Genomic DNA, 21,913 nt, shown 5'->3' with positions numbered 1-21,913 from the left:
CTTTATTTGGGTCAGGTCGCTTGGCTTTTTTTATTCTGTCCAATAACCAGATGGTTGCAGTAGGACATTACTGGAAGGTGGGAGAGGGCATTTAGCCCCTTGGATCTGTTCAAACCCTGAGAGCTATTCATTGGCTTGCACTCTCACCCCTTGAGTCTGAAGGCGATGGGTTGAAGTCCTGTTCCAGCGACGCCCCCCCCCCCCCCCCCCCCCCCGCCCCCCTGGGGCTAGGCTGCTGCCTCAGTGCTGTAGGAGCCCTGCAGTGTCTAAGGTGCTGTCTTTCAGGAGAGATGTTAAGCTGTTTACCCACTCACTAATAAAGGAGCCTGGGTGTCTTGGCCAATATTTATCCTTGAGCCAATATCGCTGAAGCAAATTATCTGTTCATTCTCGCATTGCTGATATTGGGGTCTTGCTGTGCACAAACTGGCTGCTGCGTTTCCTACATGGCAGCAGTTTGGCATGTTCTGGAATTGCAAAATAATAATCTTTATTAGTATCACAAGTAGGCTTACGTTAACACTGCAATGAAGTTACTGCGAAAATCCCCGAGTCGCCACATTCCGGCGCCTGTTCGGATACAGAGGGAGAATTCAGAATGTTCAATTCACCTAACAAGCACGTCTTTCGGGACTTGTAGGAGGAAACCAGAGCACCCGGAGGAAACCCACGCAGACACGGGGAGAACGTGCAGACTTCACACAGTGACCCAAGCCGGGAATCAAAGCTGGGACCCTGGCACTGTGAAGCAACAGTGCTAACTACTGTGCTACCGTGCCGCCCAAGGCATTTCATAAGTTTTTACAAATCCTTCTCTTCTTACTCTAGGCTGAGATGAATGCTCTTTGATTCAATATGCCCCCCCCCCCCCCCCCCCCCCCCGCCGCCGCCCCCATTTCTGCCATCTTCCCATATAGCCTGAACATCTAACACCGCTATTTTGATAGATTATCTAAAGGACGCTATCCCTGGCAGCAGACCAGTCACCCCCATTCCCCCATGCTGGAATGCCCATTTAGATTATACAATCAGGCACCAATGCAGGAGCTCAGGAATCCCAGCACTTTACGACCCGGAGGTGTGAGCACTATCATCTCAGCTAAACAGACACTCCTCTGGGGCTCGTCCATTTGTGCAGTGACTCTGTGTGGTGGTATGTATTAGGGGTAATACGGTACACCACGTGTCGACAGGCTATTGGTGGAGGGATGCCAGGTCCTGACAGGATCTGCCACCTACTGGACTCCACCCAGAAATGCCGGTATAAGAACCCAGCTTTTCCCTCCATTTCCCTCAGCAGCTGCATTCTGTAACCACGCTGCTGGGGATAAAGTTCTGCTTAATAAAGCCTTCAATTGACATTACCTCAACCTGCCTCACGTCATATTGATGGTGCTACACTCTGCTTTAGAAGATATTGGATTGCAGAGTTCAGAGATTAAAACGTTTGCTTTTCATGTCGGCTGTACTGAATTTGTGAGCCTAGTTTAGAATTACCAAGTAAATGTGCATTTTATAACACACTTTGATGTTTGCCATTGCCTGTTATATATGCAGCTTCTCATGTAAATAGAATGATGGCACAAGTGTGATCTGATTTTTATCTGGTCCATTCTCTGATAGAGCATCAGTGTCAGGTTTGACCACATTCACACTGGGGGCTTAGTGACCTTCAGTTAATATTTGGAACTTGTGCGATTATTAGGTCAATTCTTGGGTAGTTAGAGAATTGCAGAACCATTTGAAATGGGTTTGTCACACACAGAGTAGGAAACATTTAACTAACATATTGTTTACCAATAAGGGGTGGCACAATGGTTAGCACTGCTGCCGCATAGCACCAGGGACCCGGGTTCAATTCTGGCCTTGGCTGACTGTCTGTGTGGGGGTGCTCCGGTTTCCTCCCACAGTCCAAAGTTGTGCAGGATACGTAGATTGGCCATGCTAAATTGCCCCTTAGCGTCCACAGATGTGTCGGCTAGGTTGAGGGGTTGTAAGGATAGGGCAGGGGAGTGGGCTTGGATGGAATGTTCTTTCAAAGGGTCGGTGCAGACTCGATAGGCCAACTGTGGCCTCCTTCTGCACTCTAAACATTCTAAGGTAACACTAGTAAACTGGCTGGTAGGCCTCAACAGGAAACAGAGAGTTGGCATAAATGGGTCTTTTCCTGGTTGGCAGGGTGTGATGAGTGGTGTGCCACAGGAATCAGTTCTAGGGCTTCAATTTCTTTTACAAATTATATAAATGACTTGGATGAAGAGACAGAAGGTTGGGTTGCTAAATTTGCGAATGACACAAAGACGGGTAGGAAAGTAAATTGTGAAGAGGACATAAAGAAGCTACAAAGGGACGTCGATAAGTTATGTCAGTGGCAAAAATCTGGCAAATGGAGCATAATGTGGGCAAATGTAAAATGGTCCATTTTGGCAGGAGGAATAAAAATGAAGCTTGTTATCTAAATGGTGAGAGATTGCAGAGCTCTGAAGCACAGAGGTGTCCTAATGCATGAATCACAGAAGGTACAGCAAATAATTAGGAAAACTAATAGGATGTTGTCCTTTATTGTGAGGGGAATTGATTACAAATGTAGGGAGATTATGCTTCAGTTGTATAGGGCATTGGTGAGACCACTTCTTGAGTTCTGTGAAAAGTATTGTCCTGCGTACAGTCCGACAGATCATCCCATACATGAAAAAAATATATAGGACATACATAAATACTGTGTAAGTACTGTGCACAGTATTGGTCTCCTTATTTAAGGAAAGATGTAAATGCATTAGAACCAGTTCAGAGAAGGTTTACTAGACTAATACCTGGAATGGGTGTGTTGCCTTATGAGGAAACGTTGGCGGGGTTAGGCTTGTATCCACTAGAGTTTAGAAGAGTAAGAAGCAACTTGAAAGGGACCGTTAAGGTCCTAAGGTAATGACAGGGGGATCTGGAGAGAATGTTTCCTCTTGTTGGGGAAGCTAGAACTGGGGGACGCTGTTTAAAAATGACGGGTCACTAATTTAAGATGGAGATTAGGATAATTTTTTTCTCTCCGAGGGTCATGAGACTCTGGAACACTCTTTCCCAAAAGGCAGTAGAAGCAGATTCTTTGAGTATTTTTAAGGCAAACCTAAAGAGATTCTTACTTAATAAGGGGGTGAAAGGTTATCGGGGGCAAGTAGGAATGTGGGGTTGAGGTTACAATCAGATGAGCCATGTTCATATGTAATTCTGGATGTGGGAGGATCTTGCACCTGGTGATTTTCACATAGAACATAGAACGATACAGCGCAGTACAGGCCGTTCGGCCCACGATGTTGCACCGAAACAAAAGCCATCTAACCTACACTATGCCATTATCATCCATATGTTTATCCAATAAACTTTTAAATGCCCTCAATGTTGGCGAGTTCACTACTGTTGCAGGTAGGGCATTCCACGGCCTCACTACTCTTTGCGTAAAGAACCTACCTCTGACCTCTGTCCTATATCTATTACCCCTCAGTTTAAAGCTATGTCCCCTCGTGCCAGCCATTTCCATCTGTGGGAGAAGGCTCTCACTGTCCACCCTATCTAACCCCCTGATCATTTTGTATGCCTCTATTAAGTCTCCTCTTAACCTTCTTCTCTCCAACGAAAACAACCTCAAGTCCATCAGCCTTTCTTCATAAGATTTTCCCTCCATACCAGGCAACATCCTGGTAAATCTCCTCTGCACCCGCTCCAAAGCCTCCACATCCTCCCTATAATGCGGTGACCAGAACTGTACGCAATACTCCAAATGCGGCCGTACCAGAGTTTTGTACAGCTGCAACATGACCTCCTGACTCCGGAACTCAATCCCTCTACCAATAAAGGCCAACACTCCATAGGCCTTCTTCACAACCCTATCAACCTGGGTGGCAACTTTCAGGGATCTAAGTCCCTGAACACCTAGATCCCTCTGCTCATCCACACTTCCAAGAACTTTACCATTAGCCAAATATTCCGCATTCCTGTTATTCCTTCCAAAGTGAATCACCTCACACTTCTCTACATTAAACTCCATTTGCCACCTCTCAGCCCAGCTCTGCAGCTTATCTATAACCCTCTGTAACCTGCTACATCCTTCCACACTGTCGACAACACCACCGACTTTAGTATCGTCTGCAAATTTACTCACCCACCCTTCTGCGCCTTCCTCTAGGTCATTGATAAAAATGACAAACAGCAACGGCCCCAGAACAGATCCTTGTGGTACGCCACTTGTAACTGAACTCCATTCTGAACATTTCCCATCAACCACCACCCTCTGTCTTTTTTCAGCTAGCCAATTTCTGATCCACATCTCTAAATCTCCCTCAATCCCCAGCCTCCGTATTTTCTGCAATAGCCTACCATGGGGAACCTTATCAAACGCTTTACTGAAATCCATATACACCACATCAACTGCTCTACCCTCGTCTACCTGTTCAGTCACCTTCTCAAAGAACTCGATAAGGTTTGTGAGGCATGACCTACCCTTCACAAAGCCATGCTGAATATCCCTGATCATATCATTCCTATCTAGATGATTATAAATCTTGTCTCTTATAATCCCCTCCAAGACTTTACCCACTACAGACGTGAGGCTCACCGGTCTATAGTTGCCGGGGTTGTCTCTGCTCCCCTTTTTGAACAAGGGGACCACATTTGCTATCCTCCAGTCCTCTGGCACTATACCTGTAGCCAATGATGACATAAAAATCAAAGCCAAAGGTCCAGCAATCTCTTCCCTGGCATATTCCCAGACATATGTCTGCTGCCCTCGGTCCTCTTGGTGTTAGAATTTGCAGGTACGGGAGATGCTGACTCGTGCTTTAATGAGTCGCTATCGTGCATCTTGGACATTGTACACACTGCTGTCATTGTGTATTGGTGGTGGAGGGAGTAAATACACTGGACGGGTTGCCAATCAAGCAGACTGCTTTGTCCTGGGTGGTGTTGACCTTCTTGAATGTTATTGGAGCTGAACTCATCCAGGCAAGTGGAGAGCATTCCATCACACTGCTGAGTTGTGCCTTGTAGATGGTGGACAGGCTTTGGGTAGACAGGAAGTGAGTTACACTCCACAAAATTGCCAGCCTCTATCTGGCACATGCAGCCACAACATTTATATGCCTAGTCCAGTTCAGTTTCTGGTCAATGGTAACCCTCAGGATGTTAATAGTGGAGCATTTAGAAATGTCAATGGTCTTCATAGAATCATAGAAGTTACATAGAAGGAGGCCATTCGGCCCATCGAGTCTGCACCGGCTCTTGGGAAGAGCCCCCCTACCTAAGCCCACACCTCCACCCTATCCCCATAACCCCATAACCCAGTAACCCCACCCAAATCTAAGGGCAATTTTGGACACTGAGGGCAATTTAGCATGGCCAATCCACCTAACCTGCACATCTTTGGACTGTGGGAGGAAACCGGAGCACCCAGAGGAAACCCACGCACACACGAGGAGAACGTGCAGACTCCGCACAGACAGTGACCCAAGCCGGGAATCGACCCTGGGACCATGGAGCTGTGAAGCAATTGTGCTAACCACTATGCTACCGTGCTGCCCCTACCGTGCTGGTCTTGTGGGTATTTGTGTAGCGGATGCTCCCTCTCGTGGGGAAATCTAAAATGCGAGTTCATAGTTTTAGGATAAGGGGTAGCAGATTTAAAACAGAGATGAGGAGCAATTACTTCTCTCAAAGGGTTGTGAATCTGTGGAATTTGCTACCCCAGAGTGCAGTCGATGCCGGGACATTGAGTAAATTTAAGGAGGAGATAGACATATTATTAATTAGCAAGGGTTGAAGGGTTGCGGAGAATGAGCAGGAAAGTGCAGCTGAGGCTGAGAGGAGACCAGCGATGATCGTATTAAATGGCGCAATGTCTTGGGGGGCTGAATTGCCGACTCCTGCTCCTGATTCTTATGTTCTGAAGTTTCCTATCCAGAGAACATTGTGCGCTTTTTCAACCCACAATGCTTATTCCAAAGGGTGTTCAACATTGGTGGAGTTCATCAGCTGAGGTGTGGTGGAGGGTGACGGTAGTGGACCCAGCACTGATCCCTGAGGCAAACCGCTGGTCACAGGCCTCCAGTTTGAAAAACAACCCCCTGCAACCACCCTCTGTCTCCTGTCGTCAAGCCAAATTTGTATCCTCACCCTGGATCCCGTGACTATTAACCTTATGCAACAACATACTGTGGCCGAACGGCCACCTAAGATGGCGGCGTCCTGCAAAAGACGCTGGGAAATGTAAGTAAAGGACAAGCAGGCTGCAGTTTAAATAAACATTGATGAGCAAGCTGCAGCCTAGACATTACAATACACAGGCCATCTCCAGGCCATCCCAGGAACAATAGAACTATCCTGTCAATCACACTTGTTTACCAGACACAGCGGCACCTAAACTCCTTATTTGGAAGGGCCTACCTGCCCCAAACACTTGCAGGCATGGCCACTGAGTGCCCACCCCTAAATCGACGTGGCAGCTTCTGATTGGACTTGATCGATCAGGGTGATTGAACCCATATCAATTGATTGGCAAAGACTGAGGGAATGCCCAAAAGGGGCACAAAATCCAAGCAGGTTAAAAGGTGCTGCACCACCTTAGAATGTCACTCTGCAGCAGCGCACAAGAGCAACAAAACAACGGTGATCTTCACCGGCCACCACGAAGAGGACCATCACACCACCAAACAGAAGGAAGTCCAGAGCCAGACCAAGGACTGAACATCGAGGACTACCAGAGTGGAATACAGATAAAGGAGGGAGAATTGCAAAGTGATGCGTGAGGAATGGGTGAAGTGGAACTGAGTGGATATCTCATCAACCAATCAGCACAGGCAGGAAGGGCCAAATGGACTTTTTTTACACTCTATGCATAGTCATAGAATCCCTACAGTGCAGAAGGAGGCTGTTCGGCCCATTGAGTCTGCACCGACCCTGGGAAAGAGCACTCTGCCTCGGCGTACTCCCCCACCCTATCCCCGTAACCTTGCCTAATCTTTTGGATACTAAGGGGAAATTTAGCATTGGTCAATTCACCTCACCTGCAAATCTTTGGACTGTGGGAGGAAACCGGAGGAAACCCACGCAGACACGGGGAGAAAGTGCAAACACCGCATAGACAGTCACGCGAGGCTAGAATTGAACCCGGGTCCCTTGCGCTGTGAGGCAGCAGTGCTAATCACTGTACCACCATGCTACCTGCAATATTCTACGACATTGTGCTTCACCATCTTCTGATTCTGTCTTGATGATGGAACTGTAAGGGTAAGTTGATATTAAATTATATTAGTAAAAAGCAGCTGCAAGGATGGCAGATGACCAAATGACGGAATTATTTTCACATGTGCAACCTTTAAAGTTGGGCTGGAGTTCTCATTGTTGCATTTACAACTGTATTTGCAACCTTACTGGTACAATCCTTTGAATCAATTTGATATTTCATATAAATTTGTAACTGCACAATAATTATATCTTCCTGTTTTTATACCTCCATCTAGGTTTACTCACGAGGCACTTTGATGGCAGGGGACTTTTTTTTTCTGAAGCGAAGTATAATGTTCGGTCAATTAAACATAATGTCATCATTACAGCCCCAGCTGTTTAGCATTTAGGACTTTAATTTTCTTCCAAATCTGAGGAATTGAGTTTGGAACCAAGCCACGGTTTTGGTGGAAGATCCTGTCGGCAACACAAGGGAAGGCAGCTGAGGCTTGAGAAGCCATTGCTTAAGAGGGGTTGACATGTCGAGAGGTCAAAGAGCAAAAGCTCTGAGTGAATTTTGGAGCAATGGCAGGTGGAATCTGAGATGGTTTCAATTCATTAAGTAAATGGGAGAACTTTCTGGAATCAGTCAGGGGGACCATGCAACTCTTGGATTGCCATAAAACCCCATCTGGTTCACTAATGTCCTTTTGGGAAGGAAATCTGCCATCCTTACCTGGTCTGGTCTACATGTGACTCCAGACCCACAGCAATGTGGTTGACTCTTAGCTACCCTCAGAAATGGTCCAGTAAGCCAGCACGTTATATTGCAAAAGTAGTGCTTCATTACTATCTTCACAGGGGCAATTGGGGATGGGTAATGAATGCTGACTTTATCAGCAACACCCACATCCTATGAATGAATAAAATAAATGATTGCATAACCATCAATGCATTTGCCAAACAAAAATGTATCAGTTTTGTATGGGCCTCTCCTGATGATTTCCTTATTTCCTCTTTCTTTATTCTTGCTGTTATTATTTTTGATCTATGGATGCTTAATGGACATGTGTCTTCAAGTCAAGCAGCAGAGAGAATAAGGAATTCAAGAAGTTGTACCATAGTTTACGGAGACCTGGATTTTAAAGCTTACGCTGAAGAATATCTACTTAAAGTTAATCCATCTGACACAAAGATTCTTTCTCCTTTTATTTATTATTTTCACCCCTCTCCTCTCTATGTTTGATATTCTTGCGTGTGTGTGTTTGTGTAGAGGGTGGGGCAATTTAAAGTGGGAGATTAGGAATTAGACAATAGTTAACCAGTTGTATTTGATGCATATTTCATTGATAGTTCTTGTAATAAATAAACAGTAATTGTGTTTAAACTTACAAACCTGGTGACTGTAATTATTGGGTAGCCAACGATCAAAGACCTTGGGCGGGATTCTCCGCCAGCGGGATGCTCCATGTGTTTCCCGACGGCGTGCGGCTGCCCCACAATGGGAACCCCATTGACCAGCCGGCGTAATGGAGCATCCCGCCAGCGGGGTGAAATAGAAATGTGGCGCAGTGGGGCGGAGAATCCAGCCCCTTGGGTATTTTTCTGAGAATTATTGGTTAGTTCAATTGTGTTGCAACTTTGGGTCAAGGAGGGGCTGGAATTGACCGCCCCCTAGCCCAGGGACTCAGAACAGTTTTGAGGGAGAGTTACGTTGAATTAGATGGAATTTCCTTTGGCAGCAACTTCCAAATCCATGAAGAACAAAGGCATGGGAAGCATCATCACACCATCACTTGTTAGTTCCTCTCCGAGCCACACACCATCCTGACTTGGAATTATATTGCTGTTCCTCTACTGTCACTGGTTCACAATCCTGGAATTTCCTCCCGAACAGCACTGTGGATGCACCTACACCACATGGACTGCAGCACTTCAAGAATGCAACTCACCACAATTTTCTGAATGGAAATTAGGAATGGACAATGAATACTGGTCCAGCCAGCGACACTCACATCCTGTGAACGAATAAATAGAAAATAACTTACAGCATACAACTAGGCCATTCAGCCCTGTTTATGACTGTGTTGTTACAACATACGTACATATGAACATACGAATTAGAAGCAGGTGTAGGCCCCTCTGTCCCTTAAATCTGCTCCACCATTCAATAAGATCTTGGCTGATCTAATTATAACTTCATTTCGGCCTACCCTGATAACCTTTCACCCCATTGTTAATCAAGAACCAAAGATGTGCAGGTTAGGTGGATTGGCCATGCTAAATTGCTCCTTCATGTCCAAAAGGATAGGTGGAGTTACTAGGTTACAGGGATAGGGTCGGGACGTGGGCCTAGGTAGGGTACCCTTTCCAAGTGCCGTTGCAGACCTGATGGGCTGAATAGCCTCCTTCTGCACTGTCGAGATACTATGATTCTCTAAGTTATCTAGCTCTGCCTTAGGACTATTCAAAGACTTTGCTTCCACTGCCATTTGAGGAAGATAGTTCTAGAGACACACGACCCTCTGAGAGAAAGTAAATCTTCTCATCTCTGTCTTAAATGAGTGACCCCTTATTTTTAAATGGTGACCCCAGTTCTAGCTTCTCCAACAAGAGGAAACATCCTCTCCACATCCACCCTGTCAATACTCCTCAGGGTTTAAAAGGTTTCAATTAAGTAGCCTCTTACTGTTCTAAACTCCAGTGGACACAAACCTAACTTCTCCAACATTTCCTCATAAGACAACCTGCCCATTCCTGGTATTAATCGAGTAAACATTTTCTGGACTGCTTCCAACGTATTTGGAGCTTTCATTCAGGGTTATGTGGTATGGTAAGCAGAGTGAACTCACAGCTAAATAAACCATTTTACAATTAAAGCATCGTTAAAAATAATTTTATCATGGGTTTGAATGGCTTAGGGTTGTACATGAGGATTGAAGACTTGCACTGGAGACTGTGCCCTGCTCTCCTCTTCAGGACCCTTTTGACATTCCAGTCTCGGGCGTCAGTTCCTAAATCTTTGTAAGTGGCCAATTTTCAGAGAGCAGGCCAGCTGGCCGAACCAGAGGTGTTACATTGCAGCTGGCCGGGGTAATTAACAGCTTCAGCTCTCTGTGGGTGACAGCTGGCTGAGAGGCCCTGCCCCAAGGGTCACATCTGTCCCCGTCTTGATTTGCTTCTGACGGGAGCCTTTAAAGCCAGGCACTGGGCAAGGTGATGCCCAGTAATCCAGTCCAAGAGGAGAATCAGTGCAGCTTCTCAGAGCTCAGGGAGAGATCAAAATGTCAAAATTCTAAAAGAGGTTTCATGGGAAACTTAATTGTGATTTACATTCAAGGTGGATACTCAACGGTATCCAGCTGTGTTACCCCTCAGTATCACATAAATCTCAGAAATGATCAAGAGTACCAGGGCCTTATTTGAAGTTTATAGCAAAGAAAGGAAGACTTCCATTTAACTAATGCAGTGTTAGCCTGGCCCCGTGGTAGATGGTCGGAACATTAATTCATTGTTTTTGTGGGATCTTTCTCAGCACTGTGGTAATCAAGCAAATGTGACAGCCAATTTGTGCACAGATTGTAATAATGACCAGATAATCTACTTTAGCCATTGATTGTATGGTATATATTGGCCGGGAGACCAGTAAGAGCTCCCCTGGTCATCTTCGAAATAGTGTCATGAGATCTTTCAATTCGTACTAAGGGGGAAGACGATACCTCTCTTTAACTTCTCAACCGAGTAAAGGCATCTCTTGACAGTGCAGCACTCCCTGGATACGGCACTGGGGTGCCAGTTTGCATTTTGCACTCATGTGTCTAGAGTTGGACTTGAACCCTCAACTTTCTGACTCCAAAGTGGTCGTGCCATCCACTCAGTCACTGCTGATGCACTAATGGGGGTCATCAGTTTGGCATTCATGTCCCCATGTAACTTAGCCCAGAGAACTAACAGCAGAGAAGAAATTACCACATGAAGAAGTAAGTGACACCCACAGTTCTCTCATGTTAGGCAACAATAAAATCTTAGCTGGGCATGATTTTTTTTAAGGAAGTGACACTACCACACTAGATGGACCATTAATCCCAAATAAAAGTTGACCTGTTTGCTCAAGCAATGTCTGCACAACTGAACCTTTGGTGTGGCTTACATTGCTTCCTCGTCAGTGTGACCTCTTTTGGGCATTAATATTGTGTCACTAAAATTGGGATAACGTCTTCAATTATTCAGGGCTTCATGATTCAAGGGACATCCCAACGAGCGACCAGTGACCCTGGTCTTAAATAAAGAGTCACACCAGCATCGCTGATATTGTTACAGGTGATTTCGGCAAATTTCTAATTGGCATTTTGAGGATTGCGGAGTTCATTCCTGTCCTTCAGTCAGAAAGCTGCAACTGCAGGGAGCATGAATTGTAGGTAGAGCTATGAGATTTGCTTGCAATTGCCTTTCTCCACTAGTCACGTGGGGGTCACCGAATTCTACTCCACCCAATTTTTTTATTTGCTCTCAAAGTGAGAAATAGCCACATTTTATTTTCCATCTCAAGTTGTGCTGAGAAGGTATTGGAAAGGACCTGGGGACTTCCACATTCCTTTAAAATGATCACTTGACTGGTTTGAGTTGCACTTGAATTCAGAATGTCCAATTCACCTAACAGCACATCTTTCAGGACTTGTGAGAGGAAACCGGAGCACCCGGAGGAAACCCACGCAGACATGGGGAGAACGTGCAGACTCGGCACAGACGGTTACCCAAGCCGGGAATCGAACCCGCATGGACAGGGTGGATAGGGAACAGCTGTTCCCCTTAGTTGAAGAGTCGGTTATGAGGGGGCACAAGTTCAAGGTGAGGGGCGGCAGGTTCAGGGGGGATTTGGGGAAGAACTTGTTTATCCAGAGGGTGGTGAGGGTCTGGAATGCACTGCCTGGGAGGGTGGGAGAGGCGGGTTGCCTCACATCCTTTAAATCGCACCTGGATGAGCAATTGGCACGTCTTAACATTCCAGGCTATGGACCAAGTGCTGGTGAATGGGATTAGGATTGGCAGTTCAGGTGCCTGCCATGTGGCGGTGCAGACTCGATGGGTCGTAGGGCCTTTTCTGCGCTGTATTTTTCTGTAATTCTGTGAATCTGTGACGAGGAATGGACAAAGGTTTATGAAGCAGAGTTATAAAACATGATATCAATTCCAATACATTTCTCTGAATGAATTGCCTCAGCTTGGGAAAGAGCAGCTCCTGTTCAGGATCTGGAATTTTGGATCAACACTGACAGCCATACCACAGTCTGTGTTACACAGATTAATGTGTACATGGTTAACAATGCCATCCTCTTGCTACCCTTCACTGACATTAGTCCAGAGACTTAGCACAGGTTTGCTACTTGCCAGATGACTTTAGTGGGGTTGTGAATTGTTACATCCAGCTTTGGTAAGACAAGCTTTCACGGCAGTTAGAGGGGATCGGTGCTTCAGAGAGAGCTATTGCCAGTTTTAAATACTTCTCTCTTTTATTGGCTAGTGTTGGAGTTTCTGCTCATTATTTTTGATTGTCATTATTTATGCACATGCCTGCTCTTGCTCCTGTGTGGCTCACTGGGGTGGTTTTCCCTGTCAGGAACAATCAATGCAACACAGAGAAAGTTAAAACAGGCATTAAGCAGAAAAGTGTGTCTCACTAGAACCAGATTCTGTGTCATTTTGCTTCCCAGAATTACAGACTCATATACACAGATATATTACAAATGTGTGGATAAATATGTATAATACTATATATAAGATACATATATAGATATACACATATATAGTTCACTTAGTAGCTGTTCAGTAATGTTTGTGTAAGCCATGAGCCTTTGCAAAGTTGAAGAGATTGCTATCTGTCCTGAATTGAATGTGCACTCCTGCTGCAAGATCTTTAAGTGAAGCTGGAACATGGCCGAGAGGCCTATGGTAAACAGAGCTGGAACCTAAACACGGCCTTGCTTGATGCCACGGTGACAGAGAGATATCCAATGACTCACTTGGCAGCACTCTGGCCATCAACCTTTGTGAGATGAGTTGAATGACACTGATCATCTTCACAGCTTAGCCATATTTTTGTGAACCTTTCACGGGCCTTTCCAGTTTAGTGTGTTCAAAAGTCTTGGTTGGGTCAACAAACACCATATAGAGGCCTTACTTCTGTTTGCGGGACCTTTCTTGAATTTGTCCTGCTGCAAAGATCGAGTCCACTGTTTCCCTCCTGCATGGAAGACACACAGTGATTCTTGATACTCAATGCCAACGAGGTGAGTGAAAATTCAGCTGCTTCTTGACCGCGTTGCCCTGGCCCCAGAACACTTTGGCCTTAAGTCTGAAGAAGACAGAGGTCTTATATCAACCCCTGGCCATGTACTCTGGGACCCCATTGTCACTATCAACAACACACCCCTCTGTCCAGTACAGAAGTTCTGGCTGTCTTGGGAATATCCTCTGCAATGTCACTACATCGGATGATTAAATCAACCATCTCCTGTCAAAAACGTGTTGCATGTATGGCGTGTTCACTCGCAAGACCTTGGAAAGAGCATGGAGCTTGTCTCAGGTTAAAGATCCACGTCCACCAACCAGTGGTTCTTACAGCCTTTCCTTATGAGTGTGAGATTTGGACAACCTACTGAAAATGAAATGAAATGAAATGAAAATCGCTTATTGTCACAAGTAGGCTTCAATGAAGTTACTGTGAAAAGCCCCTAGTCGCCACATTCCGGTGCCGAGGCTGGTACGGGAATTGAACCGTGCTGCTGGCCTGCTTGGTCTGCTTTAAGAGCCAGCGATTTAGCCCAGTGTGCGAAACCAGCCCCTGGCACACTGGCATCACATAAAGCAACGAGAAACGATGTCTTGGCAGGACAAGATCCCCAACACCGAGGTTCTTGAAAAGTGCTTCATACACTGTTCGATCAATTGGACATTCTGAATTCTCCCTCAATGTATCTGAATGCCTAGGGAATTTTCACAGTAACTTCATTACAGTGTTAATATAAGCCTACTTGTGACACTAATGAAGATTATTATTATTATTACATGGCATTGGGTGCAGCCATCAACAAATCTCCCCACTTCTGACCTCATGGTGGAAGGAAGGCCATTGATGAAGCAGCGTAAGGACTCGTGCAGTGATGCCCTGGAGCGGAGATGTTTGACCTACAATCACCTGTGGGGGATAAAGCAGGAGAATTGGATAGCTCTTTGAAAGAGCTGGCATTGGGATGATGGGTTGAATGGCCTCCTTCTGATGCTGTGTCTGTCTATGATTCTATGAACTTCAGATGACCCACTTGTTTAATGTGCCCATTTCTCACCAATGCTTCATGAACCAGTTGGCGACTGCAGCTTAGGAATGTGGACCCTCGCCAGAATGTCCATGTTTTGCCTCAGGTCATGAATTGTGCATAGGCTGCCAGGAGAATGCTCATTGCCGAGGCGAGCAATCACACGCTTGATCCGGCCAGATCTGCCCAGCTTCTCCAATATTTTCTGTCTTTACACCAGAAATGTTACCCCAGTTTCTCTTTCCCTGAGGCCGCCTGGCCTCCTGGGCATTTTCCAGCATTTTTATCTCAAATTCCTTGCATCTGCTTTGTTGCGTTTTTGTTCTTTGGAATGTTATTATTTTGACAACAACATGTCGGCCACGTTTTTGGAATCTCGCTGTAATCAAAATTAAACGTTGAGCCTGACAAACAACAGGTTAACGAAGAACCTAACTAATGTATGTCTGGGCAGCAGCAATGCCAATCCATCATAAAGAAATGGTTAACAACTGTAGCCATCTGGGATGGCCACTTACAAAGGGAAACATGGCCACTTACAAGGGAAATATGGCCACTTACAAGGGAAATATGGCCACTTACAAGGGAAATATGGCCACTTACAAGGGAAATATGGCCACTTGCAAAGAATCACGGAAAATATGGCCAATGCAGGATGCAGACAAACTCAGAGCTTAAGTGTATACTGGCCACGAGATAACCAGACACTATCAAAACCCCCAGCCGATTTGCATTCTAATGGCCCATTTCCCCAGAACAAAAGACTTGTACTCAGGTATCAGATACAGATACAGACTCATCGGCGCCACTCCCTTCACTCAGGAAGCCCAAACAGCCAAGGTCAATGACCGCTTAGGACACGCCCTGACATCAAAGCACCCGCCTCTTTATTGGCCAAAATCGAAGGCAGTAATCGAAACCCGCCGAATCATTGGGTCCAAAGCTAAGGACTGCCCAAAAGAGCGCAAAATCCCCGAAGGATAAAAAGAGACACTGCCATGTGTTCAGTCTCTTTTGGCCCCGGCACACCGGCACTCTCTTGGCCCAGCCTACACCTGATACCAATTGTGGCACCACGACCAGAAGCAAGTTCAAGACCAACGATCGCTACCAGACGGATGAGCCCAGCAGAAACAAAGTCACTTCTCCAGACCCAGCCATGCAAGATCCGAACAAAGGCCTTGTTCCTCTGCATAAAGCCGGGTGCCTGAAGTTAAGTACAGGTTGTTGTAGCGTTAGGTGCAATTTAGCTTGTAGTGTTTTATGTTGCATGTCAAAGTAATTCTTGTGTGTAAATAAACTATCATTGAACTTGAACTAACTAACTGGTTGTTGGGTCTTTGATCGATATCCGGTTAAACCTTGTGGTGGTATCATTTGATGCCTGGCGACTCTGAAAAGCAATATCATCATTAATAACTGTCATATCAGTATCAGGTTAAAAAGAGCAACATTATTGGCGTCTCCAGTGCAAATTGGCAACATTATTGGCAACATCTGACAGGACTCGACCTAGAAGTGATTTTGTCACTCCGAGAGAACCCACAAAATGTTGAATTAGAAATCCAATTGGGAAAAGTGAAAGAAACCACAAGCGTGAGGCCCATATCGATCAAATCTCCAAGATTCGGAAGTGTGTATTAACTTGCATGCGTACTAACAGGGATATAAGGTAAACCTCATTAGGTTTTGTTGCGTAAAACTATTGGGAGTATCGTGAAAATAGCTTAGGCCATACCCGCTGTTTGAATCGCCGCCCTACTTCGCCCTGTCCCAAATTTACGGTAGAGGAAAAGAGATACTAGTAGCAATGGCAGCAAAGGCAATGGAACGCATAATGAATCCACAATAACCTGAGGTCACAGCGACCAGTAGAGCAGAGCAGTGCCCCATATGGGAAGAGGAATTGAGAAAGTACTTGAAGGGGAAAGGACGGCCCCTCTGGTCCGCGTTTTGCTCGAATGGTGAGTCAGATCCAGGTAGTATAGGACAAACCTGGTGGGATAACCTAACCGAGAAACATAGAAACAATGTAGGAAAAGTTTGTAAGCCGATGGCAATCGTGTCCTGTCTGGCACAATTGCGAGACACAGAGGAGGTCGTGAGGACGCTCCGCAGACAGCTTGTAGAGAAAGAGGAGAAGAGTGAGGGAAATTTTAGTGAATGTAAGAAAGTTAATGAGCAACTCCGAGAGCAGCTAGCAGCTAAAGACAAGGAGATGGCTGATGTCAAACAGGCACACCAATCTTGTATAGTTCATCTAAGCAGCTTTCAGACACAATACGATAAGGCCGACCAAGATACACAACGTGCAGTTTTGGTAAGAGAAGAGATGGAACAACAGGTAGAACAGTTAAAGAAACAATGCGCAGATTTGAAGGCAGCTTTATGAGTGTCATAATATACACCCAGTATATCATGGTGCAGACACACACACTGATGGACACACAGCAAGACCAATCAACACACGCAACACCGCAGCCAATGACCAGTTAGAGCACACTCACTATAAAGACAGAGGGCATCAGCTTTCCCGCTCATTTGGGATGCAGCCTCTCAGAAGGACAGAGCTTACAGCTTACAGCACAGATCTTCACCATGTGCTGAGTGCATAGACTGGTTAGGATAGGGATAGGTCTTTAGTTTAATCTAACATCGTGTTAACCCACAGTGAAAGGATGTTCAACAGTTTCTAGCTTAATAAAATAGTGTTGCACTATTTTAAGTGTTGGTGGCCTGTATGTGTTCCACGGATCCAGAGCACCCAACATATCAATGAGCACTCCATAGTTCCAGAACGGAACAAAGGCAGAGTTCAGTAGATCACGCCAAATGTAGGCAACAAATAACCAGGTTACAGTCACTGCTTTCAGTGCACAACGGATTCAGAGACACCTTTGGACCGAATTTAGATCAGGAAAATGGCCCCGATTGGCAGGAACTCAATGAAACTGCCCATAGATATGTCAAAGACACTGATAATCAGAATAGAGCCCCCCAGGCCCCGAAAAAGAAAGCACCCGCACCACTGACTGCACAGGCAGCACACAACCCCATGAATTCAGTCACCATGCAGTGCAAGTCACCGATTGACGATGAGCCCGATTTCGTGTACACCACCCCACTAACCATCACACAACTGAGAGATGCTTGCGACAAAATAGAACCATTCCAACCCACAGCAGACCCGCATCATTTCTTTGAGCGAGTAAGACAACAGACAGTTATGTACGGTCTGGACGAACCAGAAGAAGTGAAGCTTATAGTAATGAGCCTTGACCCGTCCGTTAGCTCAGCATTACCTGATCCACTGAATGTAGGAGGAGGAAGCCCCCAAGAGATGAAGGCAGCTGTTTCAGATGCGATTGGTTACAACAGAGGAGACCCCGTAGATGGTCTAAACATTGTAGACAAAAGAAGGGAGAGCATCCGACTGCATACGCAGGACTCCTTTGGATACACTTTAAAGCGGTCTTTGGGGATTTAGTCCGCGTACACTTAGATAACGACAACACAACCAAATGAGCCCGCACTTTAGTCTCCCACGCCACAGAAGCAGGACAAAAAGCCTGTGTGAATTATGACCCTGCAGACACCACACATAATGAAGTGTGGGTTTTAAAGAGACTCTCCAGAGTTTGGGAACAATCCGTACATAGAAAGGCAGATCAGAAGAAGGCAGAAGCGAATATGAACCCAGTCAGGACACATCAGCACCCCTTATGGGTAAATGAGGGTAGAAATGAAGGACAGCACCCCAGAGCACAGGCACCATGTGGATGCTGTAATTGTGGACAGCAGGGACATTACGCCCATGAATGCAACGCCCCCCCGAACCAGCAACGGAACCAACAATCGAACGCCCCACCTAGGAACAATGTTAGGCCCATACATAGCATTAGCGCCCGATCAGATAATGCAGCGACCAATAGCACAGATTGACGGTGTTCTGACTCCCCAACTTGGGTCTGCGACACCCTCTGGGACAAATCAGGCAGACCAGTAGTCACAGGCACAGTCCGGGGTCATCCAGTAGAGTTCCTTTGGGACACAGGAGAGTCCCGCACCACTTTAAACTCCTCCACAATGTTTCAGCGCGACAAATGACCCACCACAGACACCATCACTCTTAGTGGATTTACAGGACATGTACAGCAGGGATACATTACGGCCCCCGTAGATATTCAACTCGGAAACATAAATACCAAGCACCCCGTTGTTTTAGTGAATTTGCTCCAAACAGCAGAGCACATTTTAGGAATTGACTTCATGAGCTCACACAACCTTTCCTTTGACCCCGTGAATAAGTGTGTTTGGAAAATGGCTAGAACAGCAAGAGCCCCCGCCATGCTCACAGTCGGAGACTACGAACATAGAATCTGCTCAGTAGGCGACTATTGGTTTGACCCACAAGCGATTACCACAGTTAAGATGATTAGAGGGGTCCTAAGGAATCATAAAACATCCTTCGCCCAGCACAAGCACGATTGTGGAAAAACTCCAGGAACAGTCACCATTACAGGTCCCGATCCCAAGCCCCAGAAGCAATAGGGTTTCCCACAGCAAGCCGAGGGCGAGATTGCAAAAGTAATACAAAGCTTGCTAGATCAAGGCATAATTCAGCCTGCAGCCTCAACAACCAATGCCCCAATTTGGCCCAAGAAAACCAGACGGTTCATGGAGACTAACCATAGATTACAGAGAACCCAATAAAGTAACCCCATTAGTAGCCCGCACTGTACCATGAGTCCCGAAACAATGCTAAAGCAGGGAGTACATGCAAAGTATTTTATGGTACTGGACATTAGCAATGGCTTTTGGTCCATTCCTTTAGATAAGAATTGCCAATACAAATTTGCCTTCACGTTCCAAGGACAGCAATATACATGGACATGCCTTCTGCAAGGTTTCCACAACTCCCCCTCCATTTTTCACTGACAATTGGCAAACAGACTATCCAAATTTTCCCGACCAGAATGCCTCATTCAGTATGTGGACAACTTGCTCCTCCAAACTGACACAAGGGAAGAACACGTTAAGCTTCTTTGCAAATTACTAGGTCTCCTACACTCAATTGGATGTAAAGTTAATCCGAAAAAAGCCCAGATCCTAAAAGAAAAGGTCCTTTACGTAGGCACCATTATCACAAACGGGAAAAGAGAGATAGAACAGAAACGTATTGAAGCGATAGTTAAATTGCCCTTGCCCCACAATGTCACTACACTCCGGTCATTCTTAGGATTAGTTGGGTATTGTAGGAACCATATAGATGGTTTTGCCACAAAGGCAGCCCCACTTTCCGAGCTCCTTTAAAAGAACGCCCCATGGGAATGGCTTCCTCAGCACACCGATGTCATTGATGCAATAAAACGCACCCTAGGCACAGCCGACCCACACTCTCCTTGCGCCACAGAAGTAGCGACCACCGACCAAACCCTACCAGCCATACTACTCCAAGAAAGACATGATCATTTAGGACCCGTAGCCTATGCCTCACAAGTTTTGGATCCCATGGAGCAATGACGTTCAGCCTGCGAACGGCACTTGCTCGCAGCCTTTTGGGCAGTTCAATATTTTGCACATATCACAGGCCTCAACCCCGTAACGATTTTAACCGAGCACACCCCAACGCAACTACTGTTAGACGGTAGGTTAAAGAACGGTTCAGTTAGCCAGATCAGATCAGCTCGCTGGACCCTGCTCCTACAAGGAAGGGACATCGCAGTTAAACGGACAAAGATCCACACATTTTTAGCAGATAATTTACAGTATGAAGGAACCCCACATGAGTGCCAGATCATTGCAGCCAAACACCACACAGGACCCTTTATTCCAAAATCACTATACCCACGTGGAGGTAGTAAAGCACAGAATCCCCCGACCACGGATAACACTTAAAAAATTTATGAAGATGGTTCCTCCACCATTGAAAATGGAAAAAGAATAGCAGGATGCAGTATTTATGTGGAAGACGCGCAGGGACGCGCATTAGAGGAGATATCGCTAAAATTGGCAGGTCACTTAGGATCGCAGGCAGCCGAATTAGCCTCAATTGCATTTGTAGTGCAGCACCCAGATTCTTTCCCGACCCCCGCAGATATATATTTGGACAGTTTATATGTCTGTAATAGTTTGACGGAATTCCTGCCCCTGTGGGAATCTAGAGGATTTATATCCGTTGACGGTAAACCCCTACCCTCAGCCCCATTATCGAAGCACATTCTTGAAACAGCTAAAGACCGCACATATGGCATAATAAAAGTCAGAAGCCATCATCGTTCGTCCCCACCCAGTAACGTAAAGGCAGATGCCCGAGCAAAGGCAGGATCACGACACGGTCACTTTTGGCAACCCCCCAAGAGTGAGCCGATACACGCAGTCCCGGTCTCACAGACAATTATCGAAGATTTAGCCCAGGCCCAAAAGGCAGACAACACTCTTAGACAAATTTTAGACGGTACGTTCCCAACCCCCTACGACAAATACAAGGACACACTGACGGTACAGGACGGAATAATTTTAAAGAAAGGAATTTATGTGGTCACCACCCAGGACAGGAACCAGATAATTTGCCAATTTCACGATGGACACACACATTAGGGGATAGAAACCACCATTGCCCACTTAAGACAGCACGGTAGCATTGTGGATAGCACAATTGCTTCACAGCTCCAGGGTCCCAGGTTCGATTCTGGCTTGGGTCACTGTCTGTGCGGAGTCTGCACATCCTCCCTGTGTGTGCGTGGGTTTCCTCCGGGTGCTCCGGTTTCCTCCCACAGTCCAAAGATGTGCAGGTTAGGGGGATTGGCCATGATAAATTGCCCTTAGTGTTCAAAATTGCCCTTGGTGTTGGGTGGGGTTACTGGGTTATGGGGATAGGGTGGAAGTGTGGGCTTGGGTAGGGTGCTCTTTCCAAGAGCCGGTGTAGACTCGATGGGCCGAATGGCCTCCTTCTGCACTGTAAATTCTATGATTCTATGATTCTATGAAGACCTTTGTGCTAGTGGCCCAATTTAAAAGCAGACGTCATGCATTATGTTGACATTTGTTTAATCTGCGCACAGAATAATCCAGAAAGGTACTCCAGGAAAGGACAATTAAGACACACCCGGCCTGTTAATGGCCCATGGTAGAATTTGCAGCTCGATTACATTGGTCCCCTCCCCCCTGCAGAAATGGTTTTAAATATGTATTGGTAGTGATCGACACCTTCACAAAATGGGTGGAAGCATTTCCCTCCAGGACAAATACGGCTAAGGCAAAAGCCAAGATTCTAACGCAGCAGATATTTATATGCTGGGGACTCCCCCGCAGCGTTGAATCGGACCAAGGTTCTCATTTTACAGGCAGAGTAATGCAGAATATCCTAACGATTTTTGGAATAAAACAAA

General features: G+C 46.0%; 1 long non-coding RNA gene across 1 annotated transcript in view; it reads right to left on the bottom strand.

The window, feature by feature from the left end:
* LOC140429144 (uncharacterized) overlaps nt 1-21,913 on the bottom strand; it is a 68,325-nt gene that overhangs the window by 10,125 nt on the left and 36,287 nt on the right. The window contains exons 2-3 of the long non-coding RNA XR_011948989.1: nt 8,606-9,227; nt 315-467 (exon numbers count right to left, since the gene is read on the bottom strand). This is a non-coding gene — a long non-coding RNA (uncharacterized lncRNA). The remainder of the gene's footprint in view (nt 1-314; nt 468-8,605; nt 9,228-21,913) is intronic.

The sequence above is a fragment of the Scyliorhinus torazame genome, chromosome 9 (assembly GCF_047496885.1).
Source record: "Scyliorhinus torazame isolate Kashiwa2021f chromosome 9, sScyTor2.1, whole genome shotgun sequence".
NCBI classification, from domain to species: Eukaryota; Metazoa; Chordata; class Chondrichthyes; order Carcharhiniformes; family Scyliorhinidae; genus Scyliorhinus; species Scyliorhinus torazame.
This window is presented reverse-complemented; position numbering and strand designations above follow the sequence as displayed.